The sequence below is a fragment of the Conger conger genome, chromosome 16, assembly GCF_963514075.1.
Source record: "Conger conger chromosome 16, fConCon1.1, whole genome shotgun sequence".
NCBI lineage: Eukaryota > Metazoa > Chordata > Actinopteri > Anguilliformes > Congridae > Conger > Conger conger.
In genome coordinates, this window is record NC_083775.1 from 6619044 (window position 1) to 6640601 (window position 21558).

General features: G+C 45.7%; 1 pseudogene; it reads left to right on the forward strand.

Moving 5' to 3' along the window:
• The window catches only part of LOC133114498 (nuclear factor 1 X-type-like), a 147606-nt pseudogene extending 126258 nt beyond the window's left edge, over positions 1-21348 (forward strand).
• Positions 21349-21558: the final 210 nt, after the last annotated feature.

Below are 21558 nucleotides of genomic sequence, written 5' to 3' on the forward strand. Positions count from 1 at the left end.
AATTTGACCCAGACCGTGACCACACAACCATGAATCAATGTAATTATCGAATCAGCTAATTTTTTTAAGAAAAAAAAAAGAGAGAGAGCAGAAAAAGAGAAAAAGAGCCAGGATCTTGTGAATTAAACCGCCATCTTTGTTCTGCCATTTTGTTGATCCCATTTTTGCCAGGAATGTCCTCGCCTGGTTCTCTTAAGAAGCCGGGAAAGTTTGATTTCGGCGCCCAGTCCAGGTCCCCCCGCATGACCTTCACCCACCACCCACTGCCTATGCTCGCGGGAGTCAGACCAGGTGAGACTCAGGCGGCCCCACCCTGCCCAGGTGTGGGTTTGGGCGGGGAGAGGGGTGGTGCAGGTGGAGGTGATGGGGTAGAGGTGTGGGTTTGGGTGGAGGTGATGGGGTAGAGGTGTGGTTCAGGTGGAGGTGATGGGGGGAGAGGGGTGGTGCAGGTGGAGGTGATGGGGTAGAGGTGTGGGTTTGGGTGGAGGTGATGGGGTAGAGGGGTGGTACAGGTGGAGGTGATGGGGTAGAGGGGTGGTACAGGTGGAGGTGATGGGGGGAGAGGGGTGGTGCAGGTGGAGGTGATGGGGTAGAGGTGTGGGTTTGGGTGGAGGTGATGGGGTAGAGGTGTGGTTCAGGTGGAGGTGATGGGGTAGAGGGGTGGTGCAAGTGGAGGTGATGGGGTAGAGGTGTGGTTCAGGTGGAGGTGATGGGGTAGAGGTGTGGGTTTGGGCGGGGAGAGGGGTGGTGCAGGTGGAGGTGTTTGGGAGAGGTGTGGGTTTGGGTGGAGGTGATGGGGTAGAGGTGTGGGTTTGGGCAGGGAGAGGGGTGGTGCAGGTGGAGGTGATGGGGAGGTGTGTGTTTGGGTGGGGGGAGGAGGGGGCTCTGATTAGGTAGCTCCATTCTCTGTTGGAAAATCATGTGAAACCCCCCCACTCCCCCCTCCCCTCCCTCACCTGTCGACAGCTTTTTATTTTTAAAAATACATTTTTTTTAATAAATCAGAAAATCTGAATCTCCCACGTGATGTTCTCTCCTCTCTCTTTGGCCTTGTAACATTGTGTGCACATGCACTGCTAAATAAATGAATAAATAATCAGTCTTAACAAGTATCTTAGTCTTATATTCACACTTAAAATCTTATTTCTATTTCTTTAGTAAATGATAAATGAAACAAAATCTAACTGCCAATGAGGTGAGAAAGTTTGACTCATTTCAAGATTCCCGAAGAGTGAAAAAAATTCACTTGTCAAGCAACTTGAAACAAGCTAGTATTTTCTACTTGAGAGAAAAAAATCTTAAATCTTATTATAAGACAAAAAACGCTTGTTTAGATGGCCATTTTTTGCTGTGTGCTGATAGGAGTGAAATAGAGGAATATCCTCCGCACCTCCTCTTCTTGCCTGTTAGTCTTCTTTCCACTGAGTGGGCCCTCCTCTAGTCTCAGATATCTAGAGCCTTCTCTGGAAAGACTGCACTGAGTGGGCCCTCCTCTAGTCTCATATCTAAAGCTTTCTCTGCTTCCATTTCCTGATCTGGGAGCTGTTCATAATGGGAGCTACAAGCATATAACCTGGGGAACATCCAGGTGAAACTGTATTACAGTATATCACCATGATAAAACCTTTTTTAACTTTTTCTTTAAACTTTTTTTTTCCCTAGTTTTCAACTAAAATATCAGAAATGTATTTTCCATAGCATTTCTTTCTTTTGCGCTTTAGTTTTTATCTCAGTTCCTCTGAATCACGTTTACATTAAACTAATGGATAGGTGTTTGTGTTGTACTGTAAATGGTGACCTCTGCAGGTGCACACCTGTGTATTTGCTTAAGACACATCACTTAGTGAGAGGGGAGGTGATGTGTACAACCTGGGTGTCTGCAAATCAATTAAATCCACTAACAATAATAATAATAATAATAATAATAATAATAATAATAATAATAATAATAATAGCAATGATAATAATAATAATAATAATAATAATAATAATAATATTAATAATAATAAGTAGCACATGGAGATCAAAAAGCATATCAAGACAATAATTTGAAAAATGTAGAACAAACAAATGCTGTTGAACTTTCTCTGTAGTCTGACTCCATGTTTGACTGCATATTAACACTGTCTCTGTCAGTCGAGCATTTAGAGAGTGCTTTAAAGGGGGCTGGTCAGAGATTAACAGTGCAGTATGTGGTGAGAGAATGTGTAGGTTTGCAGGACTTTGTGTTGATTCCAGTTGATTTCGAGATTTTACATGAAATTTCACTATAAGTATCTGGCCAGCAAGCAAGTTAGCTTGAAACAGTTGGCAGTTGAATGTTTTGCATATAAGCTCTGCCTACTTCAGGGTAGTTATTACTTCTGCCAAGGACGTTATGTAATGATGGTCCATCCTGCATTTGTCTGTCTGTTCTGTGACAGACATATCTCCAGAAGTAATGGCCAGATTGCCCTGAAATTTGCGGTGCATCATCATGTCCCCAAGAGGATGATACATCACGATTTTAGTGGGTCCATGACCTTTCCTCTAGCGCCACCATCAGGCCAAACTTTCACTTTGTGATGACCATATCTCAACATGTATTGGCTGGATTGCCGTGACAATTCCCAGGCACATTAATTTGCCCAAGAGGAAGAAATGAAACCTCTTGATTTCGCTGACCCGATTAACTTTCCTGTTGCGCCACCATCAGGACAAACATCTGGAAAAGTAATGACTGCACTGCACAGACATTGGTATCATCAACAATCATGAAGTAAAATTTTCTCATATTTTTGCTTTTCAGTTTTCATGGTGGTGGTGCATGAATGCATCCAATCTGTTAACAACGATTCATGTCAATTCATGTCCGGATTTCTCTCACACCTCACATGATCGGCACTGTGGTGTAAAAATGTAAACCGTATTACTGCATGTTGATATGCAGTATTAATATTAATATATACTGTACCGACTATTCATGCTGCGCTGGGGTGACCCCTAGTGGTCAGACTTGGGGACTGTTCAGAGGTGTTCATTAAAATTAAACACCCACAGATTTTGTGCCGATTGGTCGCCAAGTATTCTGTGTGAGTCAGCCATCATACCGTACGTTTGTGTGCATGTGCATAAGTCCACTTATGTACATGCATCTGTGTGTCCATCATAATGTACAGCATCGCAGTCCTTAAGTGTGTCTGAGTATGCTGCCTTAAAGCCCTGGTTGAGTGGGCATGAAATGGTTTAATGTGAATGTGTTGGAGTAACTGTGTCTTTAGGTTGTAAATTGTTAACCACGTAAACTATAAGAATTTAGCAGTTAGAATTGTCCATGTGTATTATTGTTCATTTGTAATTTTTTTAAACTGTGAATGGTACACAGTTGTATTGGCCATCCACAAAAAATATTCAGAATTCACTAAAGCCCTGGGTCTGTGTTGATTTGTGTTGACTTTTCAGAGTTGAGAGTGCAGTCTCCAGATTTTGATGCAGTGTGTTGATGTATGTATTGACTGCTGGGTTGTGTGTTGAATTTGTTCATCAGACTGATTTGTGGTGTGTGTGGGTGGGTGTGTGTGTTTTTATAGGGACTGTGTTGTGGTCAGTGTGTTTGAGTTCGGATGCATTTTTTAGAACTATGTTATGATCAGGCAGTATGTACATTAGAATTAGTTGTTGTGTGTGTATGCGTGTATGTGTATGTGTGTGTGTGTGTGTGTGTGTGTGTGTGTGTTTTAAACTGTGTTGTGGTGAAAGGGGCATAGTGGAGTCTGGCACCCTGGAGGGCTTGGCAGTTAGACCCTAATGAGATTAAGGCTGAGTGGAGAAAGAGAGAGAGCGAAAGAGGGAGAGAGAGATAGAGACAAAGAGAGAGAATGGGAGAGAGAGATAGAGACATAGAGAGAGAGAGCGAGAGAAAGGCAGAAAGAGAGAGAGAGAAAGAGGGAGAGAGAGATAGAGACAAAGAGAGAATGGGGGAGAAAGAGGGAGAGAGAGAGAGCGAGAGAAAGGCAGAAAGAGAGAAGGGGAGAGAGGGAGGGAAGATGGTACGGGGGCTGGGAGCCTGGCAGGACCCAGGGACAGGGTCCTGAGGCAGGCAGAACTGGCAGGGAGGTGGTCTTGTCTGGGTAATGTTGGCACGGTTCACAGGGGCAGCTGGGGGCTAGACCGATCCCAGGGGGGCGGGGTGCGGGGTGCGTTGGGAGACCGGGAGTGGGGTCTCCACGGTAATACAAATCAGGCGAGAGAGAAGGGTTATTATCATCCGTGCTTGTGTTTAAATACATTTCTTCATGTATTACTGTAATATTTTCCAGCTGACTGTTGTGCCAATAAAGCATTTTGCAATTTAGAGAGACAGGCAGAACTACTTTTATTATTTGTTTTAATGTTATGGCAATATTTACTAATCTATTTCCTACTGATAAAGCATTTTAAATTTGAACTTGAGAATGAGAGCAATCCACTTACAACTCTGCACAATGTGCAAAGCATTTTATTATGTGCAATCACACACACACACACACACACACACACTCACACACATAATACATGCACTCATACACACACACACACACACACACACACACACACACACACACTCACACTCACAAACACACACTCACACACATAATACATGCACTCACACACACACACACACACACACACCCGCGCACACAAATCACATTTACAGACTGCATTCATTACAGAAAATAGTGGCTTGGATTGAATGCCAACATGGCAGTGTGCCTGACTTCTGCTCACCAAGCACATCACAAGGCAGACAGGTGTGCCTCTCTTCCCCGTCTCAGAAGGACTGCCCTGTTTCTGTCTCTGTTCTTTTCTTCAATTTTTCAGAGGGTCTGGATCATCCTTCAGGTCATATTTATGGTCATCGTAGCACACGACATGCATACAGTAGAGCCTGTGCAAAGAGAGTGAGAGAGTGTGTGAGTATGTGTGTGTGTGAGAGAGTGAGAGAGTGAGAGAGTGAGAGAGTGAGAGAGTGAGAGAGTGAGAGAGTGAGAGAGTGTGTGAGTGTGTGAGTGTGTGTGAGAGAGTGAGAGAGTGTGTGAGTGTGAGTGTGAGTGTGTGGTGTGTGTGTGTGTGTGTGTGTGTGAGTGTGTGAGTGAGAGAGTGAGAGAGTGAGAGAGTGAGAGAGTGAGAGAGTGTGAGTGAGAGAGTGAGAGAGTGAGAGAGTGAGTGAGTGTGTTAGTGTGTGAGTGTGTGAGTGTGTGTGAGTGTGTGAGTATGTGTGTGTGAGTGAGAGAGTGAGAGAGTGTGTAAGTATGTGTGTGAGAGTGAGAGAGTGAGAGAGTGAGAGAGTGAGAGAGTGTGAGAGAGGTCTTGTTTGTGTTAATGTGTGGTCTGTTAAAAACATGAGTTTCAGCTGTTGGTTTGGGCAGTGCTTAAGGCAGGGCCTTCAGGTCCATTTGTCATTTGAGCATTTATCCACTTACATTAAACCCACAAAAACGCATAAAAGGCTTCCTTGATTTTTCTTTATATAAATATGGCCTCTGTAGCCTTATGGTCACAACAGGTGAGGCACACTGACCTGTCGACGACAGTTCTCTCTCTCTCTCTCTCTCTCTCTCTCTCTCTCTCTCTCTCTCTCGCTCTCTCTCGCTCTCTCGCTCACTCTCTCACTCTGGGTGTGTCTGTGTATGAGTCCTACTGATTCCTCAATGTCTCTCTCCCTCTCTCTTTCCCTCTCTCTCCCCCTCTCTCCCCCTCTCTCTATGTCTCTCCCTCCATCTCCCTCTCTCTGTCTCTCTCTCCCCTCTCTCTCTCCCTCCTCTCTCTCTTTCTCTCCCTCCCTTCTCTCTCTCTCTCTCTCCCCCTCCCCCCCTCTCTCTCTCTCTCCCCCCTCCCCCCCCTCCCCCTCTTTCCCCTCCCTCTCTCCCTCTCTCCTCACAGGGAACCCCCGGGCGTCAGCCTCGGCGCTGCACTTCCCCTCGTCCTCCATCATCCAGCAGTCCAGCCCGTACTTCACGCACCCCACCATCCGCTACCACCACCACCCCGGCCAGGACCCCCTCAAGGAGTTTGTGCAGTTCGTCTGCTCCGATGGCTCAGGGCAGGCCGGCTCACAGGTGAGGGTCGCATTGCATTAATGCCGTTTGGCAGACGCTCTTATCCCGGGGGCGACGTACAGTTGATTAGACTAAGCGGGAGACAACAATCCAGTTACACACACACACACACACTGCCCCCGGACCCCGATGGTGTTTTAAAATCATTTTACCTTTTACCTGAGACCTGACTGGACATGTGTATTATGTATTACTTGATACATAACATAAAACTATAACGCTCTGGACCTGAGTGTGATAACTATGTATTTTCTTCATAATTTAGAACAAAGTCGATTCCTTCATACGACTGTAAGATTTGGGAGGAGGGGGCACATTTGGCCGGGGTGTGGCATTGACAACCCATAGTATAGAGTTAGTAAAGGGGGCTTTTTGGAAAATTTGCATTAAGCATCTGTGGTCAGTCACGATGCTGGAATTAAGTGGAAATGTGTTTTTAATACCCTGGGTCATCCTTTGAGTCTGCCTGTGCAAGGCTGTCACCAAGGCAAGGCGAGTTTATTCGAATAGCACATTACATATACAAAGACAATTCAATCTCGCCAGGGATAGTTTAGCTCAGGCCAAATAGGCAATCACCAGGGATGGTCTGTATTGGCCGTGTGTTGGACACTAGTCATGAAAAACCAGTCAGTCGACACAAAGCACCTTAACTCTTGATTGAATTACACGGTCACACTGGCTTGGACACACTTGGTCCATTAGTGTGCAAAGACTGTAGGATCCAGCGTCTTTTCTTTCAGACGTGAGAGAGACACATGTCAGATGAGTGCTGTCAGAATGAGAAATGGAAATGGACCATTCTTACCAGATGTGATTTAAGTTTTTCATTCTTTAGAATTGTGCTGGTCATACATAATTGTATAAACATATTTCCCTTCATGTAACCTGGGGGTAGTGGTATAGAAGGCTAGATAATATGCTGGGGTGCTGTACTGTACTGTTTCAAATGTTGTGATGTCATCGTCTTGTTTGTGCTTGTTTGTGACTATGTCTTGTTTGTTTTGTTATTTGTACTTTCTCATTCCGACAAATTGGCATACTCTGAGTTTCCCAACACATCTCCATGGTGACATACGGACCGGGCTGCATATATCACCTGCGCATTCTCTGCTTTACTGCATTTCCTATCGATCCTTACCTGCCATGCTACTCCCCAAAAATCACTCATTATGAAGGAAGAAGTCAAAGAGCGTTCATGTTAAATTAAAACTTATCAACCATGTACTTCATCTAAATACATGAGTATAGTATGGTCTTGCCTTTGAAAGTAAGTCACTAAGAAAGTGTACTTAAAAAAAGATAATTTATTTAATTTAATGTATACAAAAAAAATATTTGACCTGAAATTTAAATGACTAATCAGATCATCCTACTCCTAGCCCCAATTCAGCATTCTGAATGGAAATGGGGACCTATCACATATTAATGATTACTCAAATTCTTGACTTTTTGGAGATTGTAGTCTGACGTTTTTCCAGTGTAATATGTTTTAATTGTAAATGTATTCAAAAAGGCTTTTTTTTCCTATTCATATAATACATTATCGTTTGTCCATATAAATCTAAAAACATGTTTTAGTGGCTTTTCCAGTGAGATAGCTTTTTCATTGCGTCTTCAAATGCATTATAGTTTATTTATTTAATCATACATTAAATGTTGGTATAATTACTCATCCCTCCTAATCGGGAAAAACAAGTAATTGTTGAATATTTGTTTTTCCATTTAAATGTTTGAGAAATATTTGAGGTCTTTGCGGAAGAAAATTAAATAATAGGTCTTTGAAGACATGATGAAAAATCTATTTCACTGGAGAAGCTGCAAAATACCCCAGAGTATAATCTTACATCCAAAAAGACAATTAGTCATGTGTCCACTTAAATAGATTAAATAGTATCTACAGTTTGTGAATGCAAAGAAAAACATCAAAGGAAATATTTTAAATAATATATTGAAGACATTATTTTTTTTAAAAACATATTTAATTGTAAAACTAGAAAAATACTAAAAGCTTTATTTTATGTCCAAAATGTAAAAACGGCATTCTCAGACAGATGCACGGACACACAGTTCCATGGACAGACAGACACATACTACAGTGACATAGACTGGCGCATGGCTGCAGAGATACAACGTTCTATTGCACAGAGAACTGCCTGGCAACCAACAATTGTGTTCACGTACTTTTGCCATTTTGCCGAGAGCTTTCTCAAAGCAGCATGTGGGTACCTTTTGGGCAGCGTTGTTCTTCTTAGGGGACGGTACAGTAGGATGAGGAAAACAGAAATAGAATGTATTTTTGTGACTCATATTGGCTTTTCTCATAGCTTGTTTTCATCCATGTTTCTCTCTGAGTTCTCCCATCAGTTTCACGACAGACCCAGTTTGCGCACGTCGCCCGTGCATGCATGTCTCACGCGTGGTCCCTGTCAGCTTCATCTTCACACGACGTCATCGTTTTGATTTCATCCTCTCAAAAACCCCCCACCCTGCCCCCACCCCCCACCCCCTTCCTCCCCAGCCTCCCCCGATCCGTATCCATGGTGATTTTTTTTCAAACTCCCCCCCCCTCCCCCCCCCCTCCCGACAGCATCAGCACATTAAAAATATATCGATCATTCTTTCGTTCTCGTTTTTTTCCAATTTGGTTATTTTCTCTTTAAAAAAAAAAAAAAAGCCATTAAAATCCCCCTCCACCTCCACCCCTCCGGTGCGGTGGGAGGGGGGGGCCCCGCGTTGGGGGGGCCCCGCGCTGACGCTGTCTGTGTCGTCCGCAGCCCAACGGGAGCGGCCAGAGCAAAATGGCGGGCTCCTTCCTGCTGCCCCCGCCCCCCCCCCCGTGGCGCGCCCAGTGCCCCTCCCCCTCCCCGACCCTAAGCCCTGCGGCACGCCCCCCGACGCGGGCGGGGCCGGAATCAGCGCCCCCGCCTCTCCGTGTAAGTGACGCCACGGAAAACGTCCGTCCTCACTCCGAATTTTTTTAAAAAAACAACTGAAAAATATTAAACTATAGAACCGAACAGGAGACTATCCACTGCCCCGACCCCCCCCCCCCCCTCCACCCACCCTCCCCCCATTCAGTCATACATGCCCCCCCCCCCCTCCCCCCCTTCCCATCACACCACACCTTCCACCACCCTCCCTGCCCCCCTCCCCACCTTGTCCAGGCCCTGTGGTCCAAGACACAAATGGATTGAACCCCCCTCTAGCTCCCACCGTGTAAATTTCCGTGCTTTGGGCTAGACATGACGTCCGCTTGGTGTCTTTACTGCCAACGCCTCACTTCTGTTCATTTAAATTTTTATTTCCTTTTTTTTGGCGAGTACATTTTTTGGGCTCCGAGTGGGACCGTTTTGGGGTGATGGGGGGGGGGGGGCAGTGGGCAGCTGGTGGGGGGGTGGGGGGTGCCCCCTTTCCCCTCCGAAACTCTGGGGGGGCGCACGCTAGTGCTCATACCCACAGATCCTGTTTTGGGGTTTTTTTGGGGGGGGTAGGGGTTTTGCTATGGCTGGGGTCGATTCAGGGCTGATGTAGTATTTTACCTTTTGTTATTATTGTTTTAACTCTACCCCCCTCCCCCTTCCACAGACCAGTGTTTGTTTGTCTTTGATGTATATTTATCAGTGTTATTTTTTTGTCTACCATGAATACAAAAAAATTAAGCTTTTATTGTCACAGTCCCCTACCTACCCCCCCCCCCCCACCCCAAGAAACCCCCACCAACCCTCCCACCCTCCTCCCCAGCTCATTCTGATACCCCTGCACCCCACCGAACCCCACCCCTTTCCCTCTGTCCAACTGCCTGCTGCTGTACTTCTCTGGAGGCCATGCAGGTCAACACTATGATACAGCATAAATACCTTTATTTTAGTTTGCTTTATGAACAGTTGTCTGTCAGCCTCCATTAATTCAGTGTTATTTGTCTGGCAAAGCTAATGGCTAATGGCTAATGGCTAAGGGTGGGCGGACATTATATGATTTTCTCACGGGTTCTGGTGTCAGGAGCTCTAGGATGCTCTCCTCTCGCACTTTATGCTATCAGATGATAACGTAGACTATACGGGCTCCCGATCCAGATCTGACAAACACAGAACCTCCTCCTGATTGGTCGACGGAATCTAAATTTTTGGACATTATTTTTGGTCGGGAGTCCGCAACTCGTTTAACGTACATCCGTCTTAAGAGTGAGCTGCACGTAGACTCAGCCCAACATGTCTCCCAGTTGATCACTTAATTAGTGCTGAGTGGCTCAGGAGACCCTGTTTCAAAACAATGTGAACTAAACCTTTAAACCTGGTTCACACATTCATGAGCCCTCCATGAGGCCTGTGGTTCCGGCTCATTCGTAAACACGACGGTAATGTCGGGCGGACCTTCAGTAAGGCAGGATTCTGTCTTCCTCTGTCCGAGGTGCACATACTAGTACCGTGGATACAGAGCCTCCAGTCCAACTTTGAGTGAATCTGAGCTGACCTTTTTTTGTTTTTTTCCCCCCATGTTGTTTACACTGAGAGACGGGCACGTCAGGTTAGGTACAGTCCTGCTGTTGCCCTTGACCAAGACACTGGCCTCAGGACTTCAGTTGGCTGCACTGTGGCTGCCCACTGCTCCTAAGTCACTAGGATGGTTCAGTGGACACATTACCCTGTGGGGCTGAATACAGTATGACCTTTAAGTGTGAGGGGTTTACATGCTTTTGCAAAGAATGGCATACACATAAATGGATCCTTTCTTTTTCTGATTCCTCCATTTTGTTTCTGAAGAGACATTTGTTACGGCAAACAGGGTGTGTGTTTGTGTGTGTGTGTGTGTGTGTGTGTGTGTGTGTGTGTGTGTGTGTGTGTGTGTGTGCATTCGTGCGTTCACAAACCACCAGCAAAGCGAGTACAGTGTATTTATTAATTGTAGGTAGTGACCAAGAATGCCCGCATAGCAGTGTGCTGTTAGTATTCCAGACCTGGTCCACTCTTGAGTAGCAGTGTGTCGACCTCTCTTTTGGTACGGAGTTGGTCCTAGGTAGAACAGATCACCACTGGACTCCAGTGTCAGATCCAGACAGTACTGTGAGTAGAGATTTTACCTTGTCTGTGAAGCTTGTGGTGTGACAACACCATCTTCTGTGTGGCTTTGAACCCAACACAGTGTGAAACAGACAGGCATGCAGGGTGAAACAGACAGGCAGGCAGGGTGAAACAGGCAGACAGGGACAGGCAGGGTGAAACAGACAGGCAGGGTGAATCAGACAGACAGGCAGGAACAGGCAGGGTGAATCCGACAGACAGGCAGGAACAGGCAGGGTGAAACAGACAGGCAGGGACAGGCAGGGTGAAACAGACAGACAGGGTGAATCAGACAGACAGGCAGGAACAGGCAGGGTGAAACAGACAGGCAGGGTGAAACAGACAGGCAGGGACAGGCATGGTGAAACAGACAGGCAGGCAGGGTGTGGGGGATGATAGCACTGTAAGTGATGTTGCTTGTGCGAATAGATCCCACTGTAATGTTGAAGGTAATACTAGTGTTTTGCTGTGTTGTGTTGTGTTGTGTTGTGTTGTGTTCCTGTCCGGCTGGGTGACTGAACTCTCCTCCTCTCTCACTGTCCCTGACTCTCTCTCTCTCCCTCTCCCACCTTTTCCTTTCTTTCCCTTTTCTTCTCCTCCCTCCTCCCTCTCACTCCCTCTCCCATTCCCTCCTCCCTCCCTCTGTCACTCCCTCTCTCCCCCTCTCTTTCTTTATCTCCCCCTCTCATTCCCTCCTCTCTTTCTTTCTCTCTCCCTCTCCCATTCCCTCCTCTCTCTCTCTCTCTGTAGCATACTCGACAGCCTCCACAGCTCCCAACAGGTTTGTCAGCATCGGATCACGGGACAACTTTCTGAGCATCCCCCAGCAGCCCCAGGTAAGAGCGCACACACACACACACACACACACACACACACACACACACACACACACACACACACCATACACACACCACACACACACACACACACACACCATACACACCATACACACACCACACACATCATACACACACACCACACACCATACACACACACACACACACACACACACACACCATACACACACACACACACACACACACACACACACCATACACACACACACACACACACCATACATACACACACACACACACACACCATACACACACCACACACCATACACACACACACACACACACACACACACCATACATACACACACACACACACACACACCATACACACACACACACACCACACACACACACACACACACACACACACCATACACACACCACACACACACACCATACACACACACACACACACACACACCATACACACACCACACACCATACACACACACACACACACACACACCATACATACACACACACACACACACACCATACACACACACACACACCACACACACACACACACACACACACACCATACACACACCACACACCATACACACACACACACACACACACACACACACCATACACACACACACACACACACACACCATACACACACCACACACCATACACACACACACACACACACACACACCATACATACACACACACACACACACACACCATACACACACACACACACCACACACACACACACACACACACACCATACACACACCACACACCATACACACACACACACACACACACACACACACACCATACACACACCACACACCATACACACACACACACACACACACACACACACCATACACACACCACACACCATACACACACACACACACACACACACCACACACACACACACACACACACACACACACACCATACACACACACACACACACACACACCATACACACACACACACACACCACACACCATACACACACACACACACACACACACCATACACACACACACACACACACACACCACACACACACACACACACACACACACACACCATACACACACACACACACACACACACCATACACACACACACACACACCACACACCATACACACACACACACACACACACACCATACACACACACACACACACCACACACCACACACCATACACACACCACACACACACACACACACACACACACACCATACACACACCACACACCATACACACACACACACACACACACACACACACGCACACACACACACGCACACACACACACACACACACGCACACACACACACACACACACACACGTACGCATGCAGATTCTGAGTCAAAGCACAGTGCAAGCCTGACATAATGTATTAAATCCACACAGCCACAGTGCAACTCAGTGCTGGATACGCACTTAGTGACTGCAGGCTGTGTTGGATTATCACAGTAAGCGCAATGTCAGCTTAGCTAAGTGGCTAAACTGTGTATAGGGCCACCATATAAAGCCATTTAACCCGCTAGCCCACTCCTCCGCTCTTCTGTGGAACAGTGACCGTGCCCGCAGCGTTAAGGTTTGGGGATTAACTTTTTTTCTTTCCTTTTTTTTTTTAACACACCATGATTTGGCCCTTTAGAGTTCTACACGTCTGTAAAACAATGCACTCATTCGCTGGCTGTCTCTGCAGCCCAGATGGCAAGACAAAAATACTAGCACTAAATATGAGGTTGGGGTCCCTCTGGTGGTGGAGTATGAACACTGCAGGAAAAGGGTGTGAAAGGCGGGGGGGGGGGGGGTGGCTTTAAGCCATGTCAGTCACGTCCTGACTGTCTGGTTGCCCACAGCAACCAGACATGATGTCATTGCCATTTGAACTTGAACTTGCAGCCTGGGGGGGTGGGGGGTGGGGGGTCACTGCTGCCAAGGATCAAACTGAGAGAGGGTGGGGGGGTTGGGGGTGGTGTTAGGAAGAGGAGGAGTTATAGGGCCTGGAGACTGCTGGGGGGGAGGGGGGGGGGCAGGGGGGTGGGGTGGTGGGGGGGGTAAGACTGAAACTAAACAAGAGCCACTGGCCTGGGGCTAAGATGTTTCCACGACCGGACTTCCAGAATGTTCTGCCAGTGCTGCTTTCTATTTTTTTACAATTAATTACTTTTAAAACTGTGCCCACCCACCCAGTACAGACACAAGGGGTCCCTCTGTATGCCCCCCCCCCCCCCCCCCAATAAACAAAAACCATTTAAACGTGTGACTGCCAGGCCAATCCTGTTGTCAGTAAAAACCAGTAATAACGTCTCTAATTCTGATTGTAATTCTCTTCCTAATTTCTTCGAATTACTTCTAGGCCAACGAGCCGTGTACTGACACCTCATTACTGGGGTTCCCAAAGTGTGGCTCGTCTGATTTGAGCATGGGGTAGCTTGACAATTTTGAGGGGAGATTAAATTGTTTTAGTTTTTTTGTCTCTTAAAGTATGCGAGAGTATAGTTCATGTCGAACATCGCAACGACCCGACTGTCAGTCAGTGTGACATGGGAGGTTGTCACGGCGACAGGGTGTTGTTGGGTGGGTGGGGTGCTAGGACGGCTTGAATTCGTGAATATTCATTTGGAGTCACATTAGAAAAAAAAGTTTGGGAACCGCTACCTTAAGACGTAAGGTGCCCGTGCAAGGTTTGATACGGCGTCCTGGCACATGGAATAAATAAATAATAAAATGTAACGCTGGTCTTAATATCCACAGAAATGAAGGGTTTCACGACAGAAATGGTTGCGCTTCAGTTACTGAGGTGACTGGCAGCAGTGCTCACCTTCATCAGTACAGACAGTGGTGCTGGTGTCTGGAGTAGCAGTGCCCCCTTGAGGCCATCCGAGGAATAGCACGTATGCGTTTTTCGCACTGTGCATCGTGGTAGGCTCAATGATCACATCAGATGCCCGCAGTTAATCTGAGTGTCAGCAGCTGTCTGAACAAGGGCGAGTGAACGCTGATGATGCGGCCTAAAATATCACAGGGACACAACGTGATTAATTACCCTCCTCTCCAAACAAAAACATCTTCAAAAGTCATTCTTAGCAATTCTGTGTGCCATATGAGAAATATAAAGGAAGGAAGATGTCATATAAATTATGTAGAGGTAACGTATTAATATTGAAAATGTGTTTTTATTTTTTTTTTAACAACCATGTAAAACTTTAAACCAAGTTCATTGATAAGACATCCCTCTTGCATAAATCGTGTCCCACATCTTCCGTGTGTGAAAATTGCACCTGGGAACTGCTCTTATTCAGAGAGCTATGTTGAATAGCTGCACATGCAGAGCTCATCAGCATTAACCCTGTGAAGAGCAGGGGGCAGGTTCTTCTGGAATTCGCATAGTCAGTGTTCTAGAACTCGTCGTTTTCCGTCACCAGTAGTGATTGTTTCATCGTCAGTATTAGAATGTTGGGTTTGTGACCTCACACTTGGAAGGGTAAATATGATCGTTATCACTCTCAGCCATGACTGTACTCTGGCAAGGGAGTGATTCTCTGTATGAAGGTTATTATGGCAGATTACAAGTACTGTTCATAGGGTTTGTTTAAAATACCATTTTGTAATTGAACTGTTTTTTTTTTTTTTAACCAGTTGTTCATTTTTGTTTTCCCCAGTCTTGGTTCCTCTGACAACACCTGTCAACCACCTGAACCGGCAACCAGAATTCTATCAACAAGTAAATCGGGAATTGAAAAATAAGAAGATTAAAAATTATTTTTTTGAAAAACTCACGGAAAACTGCCCTCCATTCCATCAGTAAACCTGGACGAAAGATGAAAGGAAAAGAAACCCGGAAACATCACCATGGCAACAGAGAGGAAAAATCACCCCCGGGAACCCCCGCAGAGGGGAACCCCGCAAAGAGAACGTAATCTGAGTCAGTGGGAGGAAGAGGAAGATGGGGAATCTTCAACACCACTACAAAACGGCATCAAGAGCACCCAGAAATTACCCAGAATCCCCTCTTTCACTCCTTGTTTTTGTTTTTCTAGGGCGCATTGTGCAATGGCTGAAATTTCGATAGAAATATTTGTGCAAAGGATATGTTTAATATTGCTTGTAATTGCAAGCTGATGAGGTTTACTGAGAAATATCATGCTTTGAATCACAAACCACAATCGGCTAGTAACTCAACTCATATGCCACTGGGTCTTCGATTGGCTCACAGTTCAACCAATGCCGAACATTTATAGGTTAATAGTCAGCTGTTCACGGGCGCAACACACCCAAACTATTACAGATTTGGTCAGAGGAAATTAAACACAATTACAAGTCATGTGACCCACGTATATTCGCTACACCTGGATGACCTTTCAGTAAAATTAAAGTCGAATGTTGTGAAGCGCTTTTCACAGAGAGCTGTCAGAAAGACGATTAACAGAGAAACAGAAGGGAAATCGGGCAGTCTGGGGGGGGGGGGGGGGCGGGGGCGGACAGACGTTATGTCCTCAGCAGCAGGGAGGCCATCGCGACCCCTCAGTCCCTCCGACCTCCGACCTCCGACCTCCGACCCCCGCCCTTCCTCCCACAAGTTAAAATGTTTACATTCCTAAACGGGCCCGTTCTAAGAGACGAGGACCCCCGTTGCGGAACAAAAGCACTTCTGGCGCATTTCTGCAGTATTTCGGTGGAGAGGGGGGGGGGTGGAAGGGAGCTCCCAGGGCCCCACGTTCGGCCCAGACACCATTCGGTCAGTTCCCCTCACCGCAGTTAGACCAGTGCGATCCGTGCACCTCCCTCTGACCTCTGACCTCTGACCTCCCTCCCCGATCGCTTCGTCCAGGCCCCCGCCCCCGCAGAACACAACGATCGCTCCACTCTCACCCGATGCAGCAGGGCATCCGTTTTACCGGAGCAACATTGCCCTGACACAAGCCACTACAGTTCATCTTACTTATAGCACACACACACACACACGTACACACTCACACACACTACAGCACGCAGCCCAGTACACTGGCATGCAGTAAAGTGCACACTTTAAAGGGTCAACCAAGACACGCATAGCACTACAAATACCCTAAGATTTCACCACAGACACACACACGCACGTACACACTCACGTACACACTCACCCACACTACAGCACGCAGCCCAGTACACTGGCATGCAGTAAAGTGCACACTTTAAAGGGTCAACCAAGATACGCATAGCACTACAAATACCCTAAGATTTCACCACAGACACACGCACACACGCACACACACACACACACACACACACACACACACACCAGATGATGTCAAGACACCTCCATTGACAATAAAGGGAAGCCTCTACAGCCTACGTCTGACACACAAAAAGAAGGCCACAGCTTTTGAATGCGCTTCGCATTAGACAGGAAATATTCTAAAGGAAATCCAATCAAACCGCCGGCCTCATGAAATAACTGGACTGCCTAGCTGTGCGTTTTCATTGCAGGGAGAGCGACCTTTCTCGGCCTCATGGAAAGTTTGCTCTAAAAAAAACAACAAAAAAAACACAGATTATGGTGATTTTCTCTCTTTTTTTTCTTCTTTTTTTTTAAATCTATGGAAGTGCCTAAGTATTCCCTTTATGCAATTTGTTAAACATGAATTCAGGTTCTTTTTCACACATAAGCTATATAGAGTAGTGAAATGTTATAAGGCTTGGAACATCCATCCTGCCACCGGCAGATCACTAAAAAGAGACTGCGGGCATCTTTATATATATTATATACCTTACATATATTACACACACATATATATTTATAAATATATACTTTTAATTTGCAAAATAAGCTGAATGGCAGTCTGGTTATTTTATGAAGCCCGGCCTCATTAACTAAAACAGGAACAGCAGCTCTATGCGAATATACCAGTATCGCTCCCACTGAGATAAAAACTACAAATACCAGGGTGATTCATTGCAGTTAGATGTTTGGGATTTCTTTTGGGTGGGGTTGGGGTGGGGTGGGGTCGGTTGACAATACAGAGTGGAGGGGGAAAAATAACTGCATGCTTTGTTTCTTATTTTTTTTGGATGGAAAGTGTTATTATTGCAAAATGTTGTATATGGATTGAGCGTGATGAGCAGGGTATTTGAGTGTTGAGGACCTGGAGGGAACAGAAGGACGGGCGATGTTTGTTTTCAAGTCCAGGAGCTCCGGGACTCTAAATACACGGGGCGAGTTTAAAAAGAAAAAAAAAAAAAGATCCCAGTCTTTGTAAGTTTTGGGGATGTTTTTTAAATATTGCTTTTCTTTTTTCTCATTTTTTAAAAATGTTTTGTTTGTAATTATTTGTTTTTAAAATGTGGGAGGGCTGAAGGAACAATTTTGCAAACATCAAAAAAAAAAAATTATATATTGCGAAATGAAACTGGTGCTTTTTATGATATAAAGTGCACTCAAACTCTATTATACATAAATAATAATAAACAAAATTAAGTGTTATCAATACAGCACATTTTAGGGAAAAGCATTATCCCTCTATTTCTCTTTTTGTATTTGCTAAGGGGGGAGGGGTTCAATTTATCCAAGGTTGTGACAAAAGGCATTTTTCTTCAACCTTACAGTACACTTGTGACAACTTTTCTCAGCAATCCAGAATACACACACATTCAAATCAGAAAGAGCAGATCACCGTCAACAATCAAACGGGCAGTATTTCCATTTGTCTTGCGACACCAGAAAATCATCCCAGAATGAATTTGGACAAAATTTTGTGTCCATGGTGCCCCCCCCCCCCCACCCCCCCACCCCACATTGTGGGCCTGGGTGGGGCAGCGGGGTCGTTACCGTGGCGACCCTTAGCGTCAGCCCTTTTCCGCCAAAACGAAAGCGCAGGCGTTGGAGCTGCCACCCCCACGTTCATAACCGGCCAAACAGACAAGATCTTCCCCTCGGGGAGATGCATCAGAACTGGTCCAGCACTTTCAGTCTGCGACGCTACAGACAGGAGAGAAACAGAACCAGAACCCGAACCAGAACCAGGCTTAGAGAGAAGGGAGATGTACCGTGAGCTCATATTTGGTCGTCGATGTCGTACATTTTTTTTTTATTTGTAGATGTTTAGACTCCTATCTCGAGCAAGCGAAGCAACAAACGTGACAACTTTAAAAACCTGTGCTGTACAAGCAAGAGAACGACAACACGATGCTGGGGAGAACCTAGACCCCCCCCCCTACCAACCACCCACAGACACACACACACACACGCACACACACACACACACACACTGTCTACACGCAATTGCACTCAATATCCCCCAATGTAAATTTCTCAATGTTTTGTGAGGTATTGTAGATTCAGAGCATTTAAAGGTTGTCCCTTTAAAAGTGCCTTTTGTTCACAGATTTCCTCTTGTATTCAGAGCATCCTTCTAAAAAAATTAAAAAAAACACAAAAAAACACAAAAAAAGAAATAAAAACCCCCTCCTCCTCGCTTTACCTGAATCCTCTTATTATTCTTCTATCTTCTCAGAGCCGTATATACAGTAGTACTAAAGGAAAATCGGTGTGCTTTAGTTATTTTGATTGTTAAATGATTAAGAAAATAGAGAAAAAAAAAAAAGAAAAAAAAATCTCCTTTCGTTCTTGCTTTCTATTCTTCTGTCTGTCTTTTTCCTCCTGAGAACTGCAGTAGTCTAGAGCCGCGTAACCCTCCCCCTCCCGCCCCCCCCCCCCCCCCCCTCGCCTTTTCCTGACCGGAGGGGGTCAAAAAAAATCTCTGTCTGAGCAGAATGCAGTTAGCTCATATGTTATTCCTGTCTGTACGCTTCACGATGTATTCCATTCAGATCTCTTCAGCTTCGCCATTCAACAGCTAATGTAAGAAAACAAGTTACACCGCTGGGCTCTCAGGGGGATTATAGGCACGGTATAGGGGATGAGATTTGGTGGGGTTTGTGTGTGCGAGTGTGCGAGTGTGCGAGTGTGCACGAGTGAGAGAGTGAGAGAGTGAGAGAGTGAGAGAGTGTGAGAGGGAGAGTGAGAGTGAGAGTGAGAGAGTGTGTGAGAGTGTGAGAGTGTGAGAGTGTGAGAGAGTGAGAGAGTGCGAGAGCGTGCGAGTGTGAGAGAGTGTGAGAGAGAGTGAGAGAGTGTGCGAGAGTGCGAGAGTGCGAGAGTGCGAGAGAGTGCGAGAGAGAGTGAGAGAGTGAGAGAGTGAGAGAGTGAGAGAGTGAGAGAAAGAGTGTGAGAGTGTGAGAGAGTGTGTGAGAGTGAGAGTATGTGAGTGTGTGAGTGTGTGAGAGTGTGAGAGTGAGAGAGTGAGAGAGTGAGAGAGTGTGTGAGAGAGTGTGAGAGTGTGAGAGTGAGAGAGTGAGAGAGAGTGAGAGTGTGAGAGTTATGGAAGTTGAGGATGTTTGCTTTCAGATACACTCTTGGTCGAGGGACAGTGGGGATACAGGGGCAAAATTGCAATGTCATTTTTCTAACTATTTATTTTTTTGTTTTTGTTTAACTGAATTTGGTTTTTATGCTTTGATCTTTTTTGTTATTGTGTTTTTTTTTTTTTAGCAAAAGTCAAGAATTTTGACGGTAAATAAATTGCACATTTTTAGTGGTTGTATGAGACCAGCTATTTAAAAGTGAAAATATGTACCAGAGAAGACTCTAAGCACCTTATTGTGGCCTGTTTTTTGGCACAAGGCTACGAGGGAAGGCAGCAAATCACGGGGGGAAAACCAAACTGAAAATATATCACTTCTCATTCAGTCCAACAGATCTGTAACTAGCAGAAATAACCAGTCTCAGACCAAAGCCAAAATTGTCACCTTCCCCAACAACAGTGTGCATCTTTACTCCCCCTCAGGCACTTTCCAACTCCACCAGCAAAAATAAATAAAAAACTTTTGTTTTTTTAAATGGCCTTTGGAAACTGGCCTACTTGCATCCTGCGCGAGTATAGTCGATGTTTTTATTTGCATTGGTGTTTTATATTCCATGCAGCCCGCAGTGACCAGTGACCAGTGACCACCACAGTGAAAGATCTAGTGACTCAGGCTTTCTTGGAGGAAGATGCACCTCACCCCCCCCACCCCCCACCCCCCAAATCTGTGGCAAAGCCCCTGACCTCACCTCGTGCCAAGGCCATTTATTTTACTTTATTTTATTCTTTTTTTTACTTTTCACTTTTCATTTGGGTTTCCTTTTAAAGTGTGTAGCACCATGCCCCCCTTCCCCACCACACGGCCGTGCTGAGCGATGTGTAGGCTGAGCCCCGTCCCCCGGGCGTCCCAGGGTGAAATGCATGTGTTAATTACAGTTTCTTTCCCATATTAAAGAACAGCAGTTTTGAAAAGAGCAGCACCTTTACCTGGTTGAATAAAAGGATGTTCTTGACTGTAATCTCCCTCGCGTCCTTATTTCACGCCTTTTACCCGTGTGCTTTTGGATGTGTTTTCCGGTAAGTTTTACAAAAGATCCGGACAGATGGGATCCATGAAACATGCACACATGGCAGTGTAATTAGGTGCCAGAAGGTTTTTCATAGGTGGAAAGATAAGGATTTTAAGATGGTAAATGGTTGGCATTTAAATAGCGCCTTTAAGTGTGATT